The sequence below is a fragment of the Triticum dicoccoides genome, chromosome 6A (genome assembly GCF_002162155.2).
Source record: "Triticum dicoccoides isolate Atlit2015 ecotype Zavitan chromosome 6A, WEW_v2.0, whole genome shotgun sequence".
Classification (NCBI taxonomy): domain Eukaryota; kingdom Viridiplantae; phylum Streptophyta; class Magnoliopsida; order Poales; family Poaceae; genus Triticum; species Triticum dicoccoides.
Window position 1 is genome coordinate 349445484 of NC_041390.1, and position 9194 is coordinate 349454677.

General features: G+C 52.4%; 1 pseudogene; it reads left to right on the forward strand.

Annotated features, from left to right (window-relative positions):
- The first annotated feature begins 3210 nt into the window (after positions 1–3210).
- On the forward strand, positions 3211–6934 carry LOC119315858 (annotated as a pseudogene).
- The last annotated feature ends 2260 nt before the right edge of the window (positions 6935–9194 follow it).

Here is a 9194-nt window from a genome sequence, read left to right on the forward strand (position 1 = left end):
AACCTGTCAGCTGCCGGTGACCACCAGGGGCAACTCTGGGCTGGCCTACCCGTACCTAGGACAATCTGAGTGTGCCCTGAGAAAGAGATATGTGCAGCTCCTATCAGGATTTGTCGGCACATTCGGGCGGTGTTGCTGGTTTAGTTTTACCCTGTCGAAATGTCTTGTAGAACCGGAATACCGAGTCTGATCGGAATGTCTCAAGAGGAGGTCTATTCCTTCGTTGACCGTGAGAGCTTGTGATGGGCTAAGTTGGGACACCCCTGCAGGGATTTGAACTTTCGAAAGCCGTGCCCGCGATTATGGGCAGATGGGAATTTGTTAATGTCCGCTTGTAGAAAACCTGAAGTTGACCTTAATTAAAATACATCAACCGCGTGTGTTACCGTGATGGTCTCTTTCCGGCGGAGTCCGGGAAGTGAACACGGTGTTGGAGTTATGCTTGACGTAGGTTGTTTTAGGATCACTTCTTGACCATACTTTTATCGACCGTGCTTTGCCTTCTCTTCTCGCTCTCATTTGCGTATGTTAGCCACCATATATGCTAGTCGCTTGCTGCAGCTCCACCTTTTACCTTTACCTTACCCATAAGCTTAAATAGTCTTGATCGCGAGGGTGCGAGATTGCTGAGTCCCCGTGACTCATAGATTCTTCCAAACCTAGCTTGCAGGTGCCGATGAGTCCGTGCAGTTGACGCAACCAAGCTCAGGAGGAGCTCGATGAAGATCTTGTCCTTTGTGTTGCTTCGTTCTACTTGGTCAGTAGTGGAGCCCAGTTGGGGTCGATCGGGGACCTTGTCGCATTTGGGGTTCTTCTTTTATTTTGGCTCCGTAGTCGGGCCTTGATTGTATTTGGATGATGTAATGCTTTATCCATGTATTGTGTGAAGTGGCGATTGTAAGCCAACTATGTATCTCTTTTCCTTATGTATTACATGGGTTGTGTGAAGATTACCTCACTTGCGACATTGCTTTCAATGCGGTTATGCCTCTAAGTCGTGCTTCGACACGTGGGATATATAGCCGCATCGAGGGTGTTACACGCTGTCGGAGAAAGAGGAGGATGCGGAGCGCGTAACCCGATAGGCCACGACGTACTACATCCAGGACGGTGAGTTATACAGGAAGTGGCCGAATGATGTTTCCTTGCGTTGTATCTTCAGGGAACAGGGGAACGAGTTGCTAGCTGACATACACGACGGAGACAGCTGGCACCACTCGTCGCCACGAACCCTCGTCGGCAAGGCATTCCGCAGCGGGTTCTACTGGCTTACGTCGCTCAACGACGCGACTGAGCTGGTGAAGTCCTGCGAGGCCTGACAATTCCACGCCAAGCAGATCCATCAGCCAGCTTAGGACCTTCAGACCATCCCACTCTCGTGGCCATTTGCAGTCTGGGGCTTGATATTTTAGGCCCGTTCCCTCGAGCGCCTGGGGGCTACCGCTACCTCTACGTTGCCATCGACAAGTTCACCAAATGGGCGGAGATAAAAGCTGTCTGCACCATCCCGACCGGATCTGCGGTCAAGTTCATCAAGGGTCTCGTGAGCCGGTTCGGGGTCCCTAATCGCATCATCACCGACAACGGCTCGCAGTTCACTAGCAATCTCTTCAAGACATATTGTGCTAACCTTGGAACGCAGATCTGCTATACTTTGGTGGCACATCCTAGGAGCAATGGTCAGGACGAACGCGCCAACGCGAAGGTCCTGAGAGGCCTCAAGACCAGGACCTTCAGGAAGAAGCTCGAGGCTTGCGGCAGGGGCTGGCACGATGAGCTCCAGTCTGTGCTGTGATCCATCTGCACCACCGCCACCAAGCCAACAGGCGAGACCCCGTTCTTCCTCGTATGCGGAGCAGAAGAGGTTCTCTCTCACGAGGTCAAGCATCGCTCCGCGCGGGTCCTGGCGTTTGATGAGGCGCAACAGGACGCCATGTGGGGGATGGACCTCGTGCTGGGGGAGGAACACCGCCGCGAAGCCACGCTTCGGGCGGCAAGATACTAGCAGGCGTTGTGGCGGTATCATTGTCGCAGCGTCCGCTCCAGGACGCTCGAGGTGGGTGACATCGTCCTAAGGCAGGTGCTCTCCAGGGAAGGGTTGTATAAGCTTTCACCCATGTGGGAGGGCCCGTTTAAGGTCGCCCACGTCGCCAAGCCTGGCGCCTGGAGATGCATGATGGGGTCCCCATCCAAAACGCCTGGAACATCCAGCACCTCCGGAATTTCTACCCATGAAGCAAGGCCCGACGCCTGTGAAGGTCTCCGCTCGTGACACTCTCACGTAATAATGAGTGGGGCTGTACATGCCTCGGAGTCTCAGAAGTGCCGCCCTCGGGCCTCGGGGGCTCCCTCCCGCGTCCTAGTGGCAGCACTTAGCTCCGCGCTGGTGAGAAGACTAGACTAGGTGCCGGACGCGGCTTTTCATTTGCTTTCTGTAGTTGGCTTGCCCCACTTTAATGAAAATTTGCTTTCTGGTGTAACTTGCCGGCTTGGTTCCATGCTTTTTGCCTCCGTTTCTGTCCTTGGTTCCTTGTTTCGACCCGTGCTCTCCCTCGCATGCCTTGCGAGGGGGCTGGACAGGTGCCCTCATGAGCGTTTTTCCTGTTCTTCGCGAGGCACCCTCGCTCGAGCTCGCAAGCTGGCGCAGCTCTCTCAATCTGTGCCCCTCGGATACCGCGATGTGAAGCGCTGGGTCGTGGCCGGCTGCGCCTGCGACCAGGGCTCGGAAGAATAAGAGTTTCCTAACGAATTTTTCCAGTTCCTAGACGCCTCCCGAGCCAAGGACGCCTCGCCAGGCACTGGAAAATGCGCGCCTCACGAGGCCGAAACTACTTCGAGCGGGCCAAGCTAAGTTATTTCTACGCGCCTACATAAAACGCTGATACTGCAACGCGACATAGGAACGATAAACATAGCATAGCAACTTGAAAATCATGGTTCGTTGCACGCCCTTGCGGGGCCCCATACTTGTCTTTCTTTTAATGCAGGAAGAAAAGAAAGAACGAAACAAAAGTGGTGCGTGCCCCCGCAGCAGTTCACGAGGATGGGCCCATGGCGCTCTCCTGGGCTCAGCCAGACCCCTCCTCGCGCTTCACTGGAGCGCGATGACGAGACGACCCGCTGCCACCCTTGAAACATGCGCGACGGCTGGTCGTAGCCGCCGCTGCTGGAGTTGTCGCCGGAAGAAGAGCCGCCGTAGCTGGACAAGCCATGGCCGGCGCCAAGGACAAGCCCGCCTTCACCCTCTTCGCGGCCGTCGCCGAGGCTGAGCACCTCACCGCCGTCGTTGTCCTCAGGGCAGCACCCGACGCAGCGACCATATTCCCCGAACACCCTCACATAGAGGGTCGCGTTGCCATCGTACTGGAAGTGGAGGGTGCACCGCCGGCCCAGGCCGCGCGCACGGGCAAACGTATGCCAGCCGCGGGCCAGGGCTGCATTGCCCGCGACGGAGACCTCGACCGCGACCCATGAAGCCTTGCTGTAGCAGCCGTCCGCCTGCAGCCAGAGACCGCCTGGACCCGTGGCTGGCAGCTCGCCGACAAAGAAGTGTGGAAGCTGAAGCCAGGTGCCAGCCGGGTTCTCTGACCACACGACGAACTCCGGCAGCACCTCCGCCGAGTGGAAGCACGGCCGAGGAGGCCGCGCGACCATGGCGCGCCTCCCTTCATCGACGGGGCTGCCACGACCTGGGCGACTCCCACCGCGCGAAGAGGCGCTGCCGCGGCTGCGAGGGCCACAGCGGGGGCCGCGGTGTGCTTGCGGGGACGGCCGCGCCCCCTCTTAGGCGGCGGTGAGCCTGGCCCCTCCTGTCGGGCCTTCCCCTTTTCTGCGGTCGAGAACCTCTTTGCAGGAGCCATGAGTGTCGCTGCTAGCGATGAAGCAAGGGAGAAGAAGCGAGCGGAGCAGGAAGGGGTGAGCGACGGGGGCTCCGCCCCCTCCTCATTTATAGCGGGAGAAGGCCAACCGGCGATCCCCACGATCATAGGTAATGATGATTTTTCTCTGCATGCAGCAGGGACTCGTCAAGTCGGGCAGTTGCCGAGACAGCGTGGGGAAGCGGAGACGCCCACGTCCCATTAATCGCCACGCGTCAACTGAGACCACAGGCTGTTGGGGCCCGCGGCGCTCCGCACTTGCCCTTTGGCCAAGTCCAAGCGCCTTGGGCCCGGGGGCTACTGTCGGCGTCCTGGGAACGGGGTCCCCAGACTTGCCTGCCTGTGGCCCACGGCGTGGCTCCGCCAGCGGCCCCGTACGGCCCATCTTCACCAGCAAACACTCAAGATCCTCGCGAGGGGTCGAGCCTCGCGAGGGGCCGAGCCTCGCGAGGCGGACGACGCAAGACCGCCTCGGGGGCGGCCTCACCATGCTGGCTCGCGAGGGGCGGAAAGATCAAGGCAAGGGGCACCTCGCGAGGTTCCTGTGACGCAAGCCATGACGACCGGGGCCAGGCGGGCGCCAGCGCACACAGTGTCCTTGTTTCCTCTTTGGTGCTAAAAAGGCAAGCGCAGGCGAGGAGTCCCGAGGCATCAGGCAAAGTTTTTCATATCAGTGGAACGAGACCAAGACCAGCAGGACGGCAGGACGGAGGTCACCGTGGAGCCCAGGACAGCGTCACCACCAGAGCCTTTGGCAGGCGAAGACCACCTTTAGTCAGGATAATTTGTACTAGTTGTCTCCCTTCAAATTTGGCCGTTGTGGCATCCCTTTCCACCAACATTTGGGAAGAGGACCAGGGCCTTTATAAATAGGGCCAGCCACCACAGTAGGAGGCAACGGATCCGAGGCCATTCAGATCATCCTCATCCACACAAACTCACCAAGCACAAGAGCACCTCTTCTCAGGAGGCTGTTCTTCCCTTGTAACTGTTCATCCTCAGTCCAAAAGGCAATCCATCATACCACACTGGAGTAGGGTATTATACCACATCGGTGGCCCGAACCAGTATAAATCTTGTCCCTTTGTTCTGCGAGTTCGATGCGCCGAGGCTTGAGATCGCGGTGAGGGAGAGTGCAAGGGGGAGGAGAGATCTTCGTGCACACCCCAGTGTTCGAACCTCAAGGGTTTTGCCGGAAACCGAAATTCGACACGTGCCACACATGAGAAGGGGTGTTGAAGTGTATATGTGGATTGGCTAGCCCTTTTCATAAGTTTGGATTTTTGGTTGTGTTGACTAGTGCATGAAGCTTAACACTTCGTTTGTTGTTCATGCTCAGTACATTGTCTTGCAAACGACAGACATTTAGTGGAGTTGGGTACTTGGGTAGTTGCATTGCTAGCTTTGTCATATGAGTATTGTATCAAGATAAAGCCTCAATCCCGGTGGATACTGGACACTCTCGGAGCCTCTCCGCCAGCTGTGTAGCTGCCAGGCAGGTCCCTATCGACAGTAGTCCATTTGTTTTCACGTGTTGCTTTGCAGTCATACCAAACCCTGCACAGCACGCCCCCACCTTGGTGGTGGCCTTTCTTCCTCCTTACTCTCGAATACCTATGATTGTCACAGGTTCAACTTCCCTATTGGCTGTTGAGCACCGGGATCTGCAAAATTAGTCAGGATGATTACATTATTGTATTTATGTTATTTGCAATTTCGGACATGAGTTCAGCATTTAGAGACACAGAGATGTCATCTTCCTACTTGGTTGTTTGTTCAATTATATTGAATTAAAGTACCTTGGTCACATTGTATCATTACAGTTTGGTACCTTAATTTGGCGTTTGAAACCCAACCCTTTCTTCGTGGTGTAACAGCTTTTCCAAAACGTGGAAAATATTAAATGCTGATTGTAATATGCAGGGCATTCAGATGGTGGAGTGGAAGTCAAGCATCCACCTGCAAGTCCTTCATCGAAATCAGCTGAACCCTCACTTCCACTTGTGAAGATACCAGTGCAAGAATCAAGCAAGGACAACAGCGGCGTCATGTGGATATCATCACCTGACCGCCTTGAAGATCCTCGCAAACCATTTCAGTACTCAAACAGTTCTGGCTCTCCACGTGTTTCAGAGTCAGGATCTGACATTTATAGCAAGAGAGAGGTCATACAGAAGCTGAGGCAGCACCTGAAGAGCCGTGATGAGATGATCATGGAGATTCAAGCTCAGATTGCTGACCTTAAGAACTCTCTTGTCATCCAGGAGACACAGTCGTCCAATTTGCAGTCTCAGCTGGAGTCTGCTAACCGAGATTTATTTGAATCTGAGCGGGAGATCCAGCATCTGAGGAAGATCATCACGGACCATTGTGTTGGCGAAGCACTCTCTCACGATAAGCTGTTGCATGTTGGACACTGGCAGTCAGATGCCACCAATGGCCATGCGCAGCGTCAATGACCCTGAGCTGCATTTTATTGGTATTGGGAAGAAGAAAGAAGAGTTGGAGAGGATGGAGATGCTCAAGAGGGAGGTGGGTGAGCTGAAGGAAGTTATCGGAGGGAAAGACTTCTTGCTTCACAGCTACAAGGAGCAGAAGGTCGAACTCTGCTCTCAGATCAGGGAATTGCAGGAAAAACTCTCCTCGCATGTGCCGAGCATATTGTAGGATCTACTGGTAATGTTCGTTTGCCAAAGGAGCAGCAGCTGTAGCCCTGTTCCCATGCGGTCTTGCACCACTGCTTTGCAGGAAAATCTGTCGGTGCACAGGCCGAACATCCTAGGATATTTGCAGAATGTTAGGTTGATTGGTTTCTTTCTTTCTTTCTTCTTGGCCATATTGTTAGCTTGGTTTGCTTCAGTTCCCGCCCTCTGTTGCTTGGAATTACAAAGGGTTTCTTTGCTCAGTTGCTGGACCTAGGGTAGCTAAATTAATGGGAAGTTGATACTCCAGACTTACGGTGCTGTACAGTTTTCCTTTTCTTTTTTGGTTTGCAGGCACCTCTGTGTGATGTTTAGAGAAATATCCTTTCCTTTCTAATGTGTGGTTGGTGACATTTCTATGTACTCCTATAAAGTTGGGTCATCTATTTTAAAACGGAGGGAGTAACTTTTTTCAACTAAGAGTGGATTTTTATTGGCTTAAAATAGAGCATCAAAGGGATACAAACACAATTGACATACACCTGGACTAGGATGCACACAACCAATACCAACACATGCACAAGAACACACTAACAAATAGCAAAATTATGTAAGATTAAAGTTATGGGTAGGCGAGGAAAAAGAAAAAGAAAACAAAGCAAAATTATATAAGATCAAAGTTATTTGTAGGCGAGGAAAATTATACGACAATGATCATATGTGCAGCACTTATTTCTTGACACTACATGGACGACGAGGTTCTTCAATAACATGTAGCGGCGCTTAGCATCGATGTCACCCGATTCAACCACCCAAGGCCAGAATCTAGGCTCTCTTCGTGAAGAACCAAACCCATTATATTTGAGCAATGTTTTCAACAAGACAATGACTTAAAAATTGTCATTGTTAGGTATAACCAACTCGGGTCAGACTTAGGTTTTCACCCTGTCGAGACCCGGTGCTCGAGTAGCACTATCGTGGATGCCACTCATGTGTTATCGCCACCATTTTTTCTAGATCCCAACAGCTACATGTGATTTGTAATTGCCGCCACTTCACAACCGTTCATTTCCGTTAGGTCGTCATCCATATTTTGCATCTCTCCACCGAAGTCAACTACCAGATCTGGAGGAAGAAACCCTCATGAAGACCTGTCAGTGGCCACTACAATCCGCGGCGGCATGGTCACCACAAGGACCAACACTGACGGGAGAACACACCACCATCGACTACCACCATGCTGGATAGAGCCCTACCCAGGCCCTTCGGTCCAGGGGACGACATGGCCAAAACTGGAGCACGAAAGGAAAATCACCATTGCCGACTCACCCCCGCGGTAAGCGCAACCACTGCTGCACACAACCGACAAATCACCCCCGACCAGAGCATTTTGCCCGCCCCCGAGCACGCCCACCATCATACCTCCTGATGAGAAGCTGCACATAGGCCTGCCGCATCCGACAAAGCCTCCTCCGCGCCTCCCATCTCCACACCGCGCAGGCCCACCAGACTTGTTGTCTCCTCCCAACATGCAACCATGGTGGTCGCCACCGAGATCAATTACAATGCGTCACCCTGGCGCCAAGCACTGCAAGGGATTTGCCCAATGGCACACATGCAGCAACGAGGGGAGGATACATGTTGGAGAGGGCTCTAGTGACGTCAGCCCATAGGCAATGCCCGAGTCGCCAAGAGTGACACGAGGTGCGATCCAATATTTTCAGGAGATGGGGTTGACATCCTGGAGTTTTCCCCAAAAGTAAAAAATGTTTTCATTAATTAAATAATTAACTTGACTATTTTATTTTTGCCATTTTTTAAACAATGAATAAGTAAACCCATTTTCGTGTTGCGATTTGAGACTCACCCCGAACCGTTGGACACGACCTCGTTGTGAGATTTGGGAGGTACCCAATTTTTTTTCGCAACGTTTACAGAAGCCTTGGTATCACCTGTTATGCGGACCCTCCGTTTATTTAGTAAGTGGAGATATTTTCTAAATAGATGTCCAACGGTCTCTGATCAATTTGGGATGATTTGTGTGGTCTCAAAATTTTCTAGTGTGGTTATGTTTCAAATTTCGTCCGAATCGAAGTTCGTGTGGTGCCCTAACTGTTAATTATGTGAGGTACTATAGTCGGTTTAATTAATAAATGATTTTGTAGATAAAAACTACCTATTGGGCTTCCTTTGTTCTCTCCTCTCCAACCCTATCTAAAACCTCTCTAAATTCTAGCCCAAAGCCCTTCTAATCCCCTGCCTATATATGGATAGTCTCCTACTTCCAAAAATGAAACCCTATCATTTAGGGGATAAATCCCCTGAATTTCTGCTCCCAGCCACCGCCACTTGGCAACAGCCAACCACCACCTCCATCCAACCAGTGCCACAACCCCAATCGTCGATATGAGCTGCCTTAAATCGGACAATCAGAGAGCCTCCCAGCCATCCCCATGCAATGCTACATTCGCGCCTCCCGTGCCACTCGGGAGAGGAGCTCCCGACGTCTGTAGTTGTAATCTCTCACACTATGATAACATCCCTTAAAACCTTATTCTAATAACACTTCCACTTATTCTGATAACAGTACCGAGCTGACTGGTAGCTATCAACTAACCCTGCAAAAGGAAAAGACCGAGCTGCACGGGGCAAAAAGAGAATTACGCCGCTCACT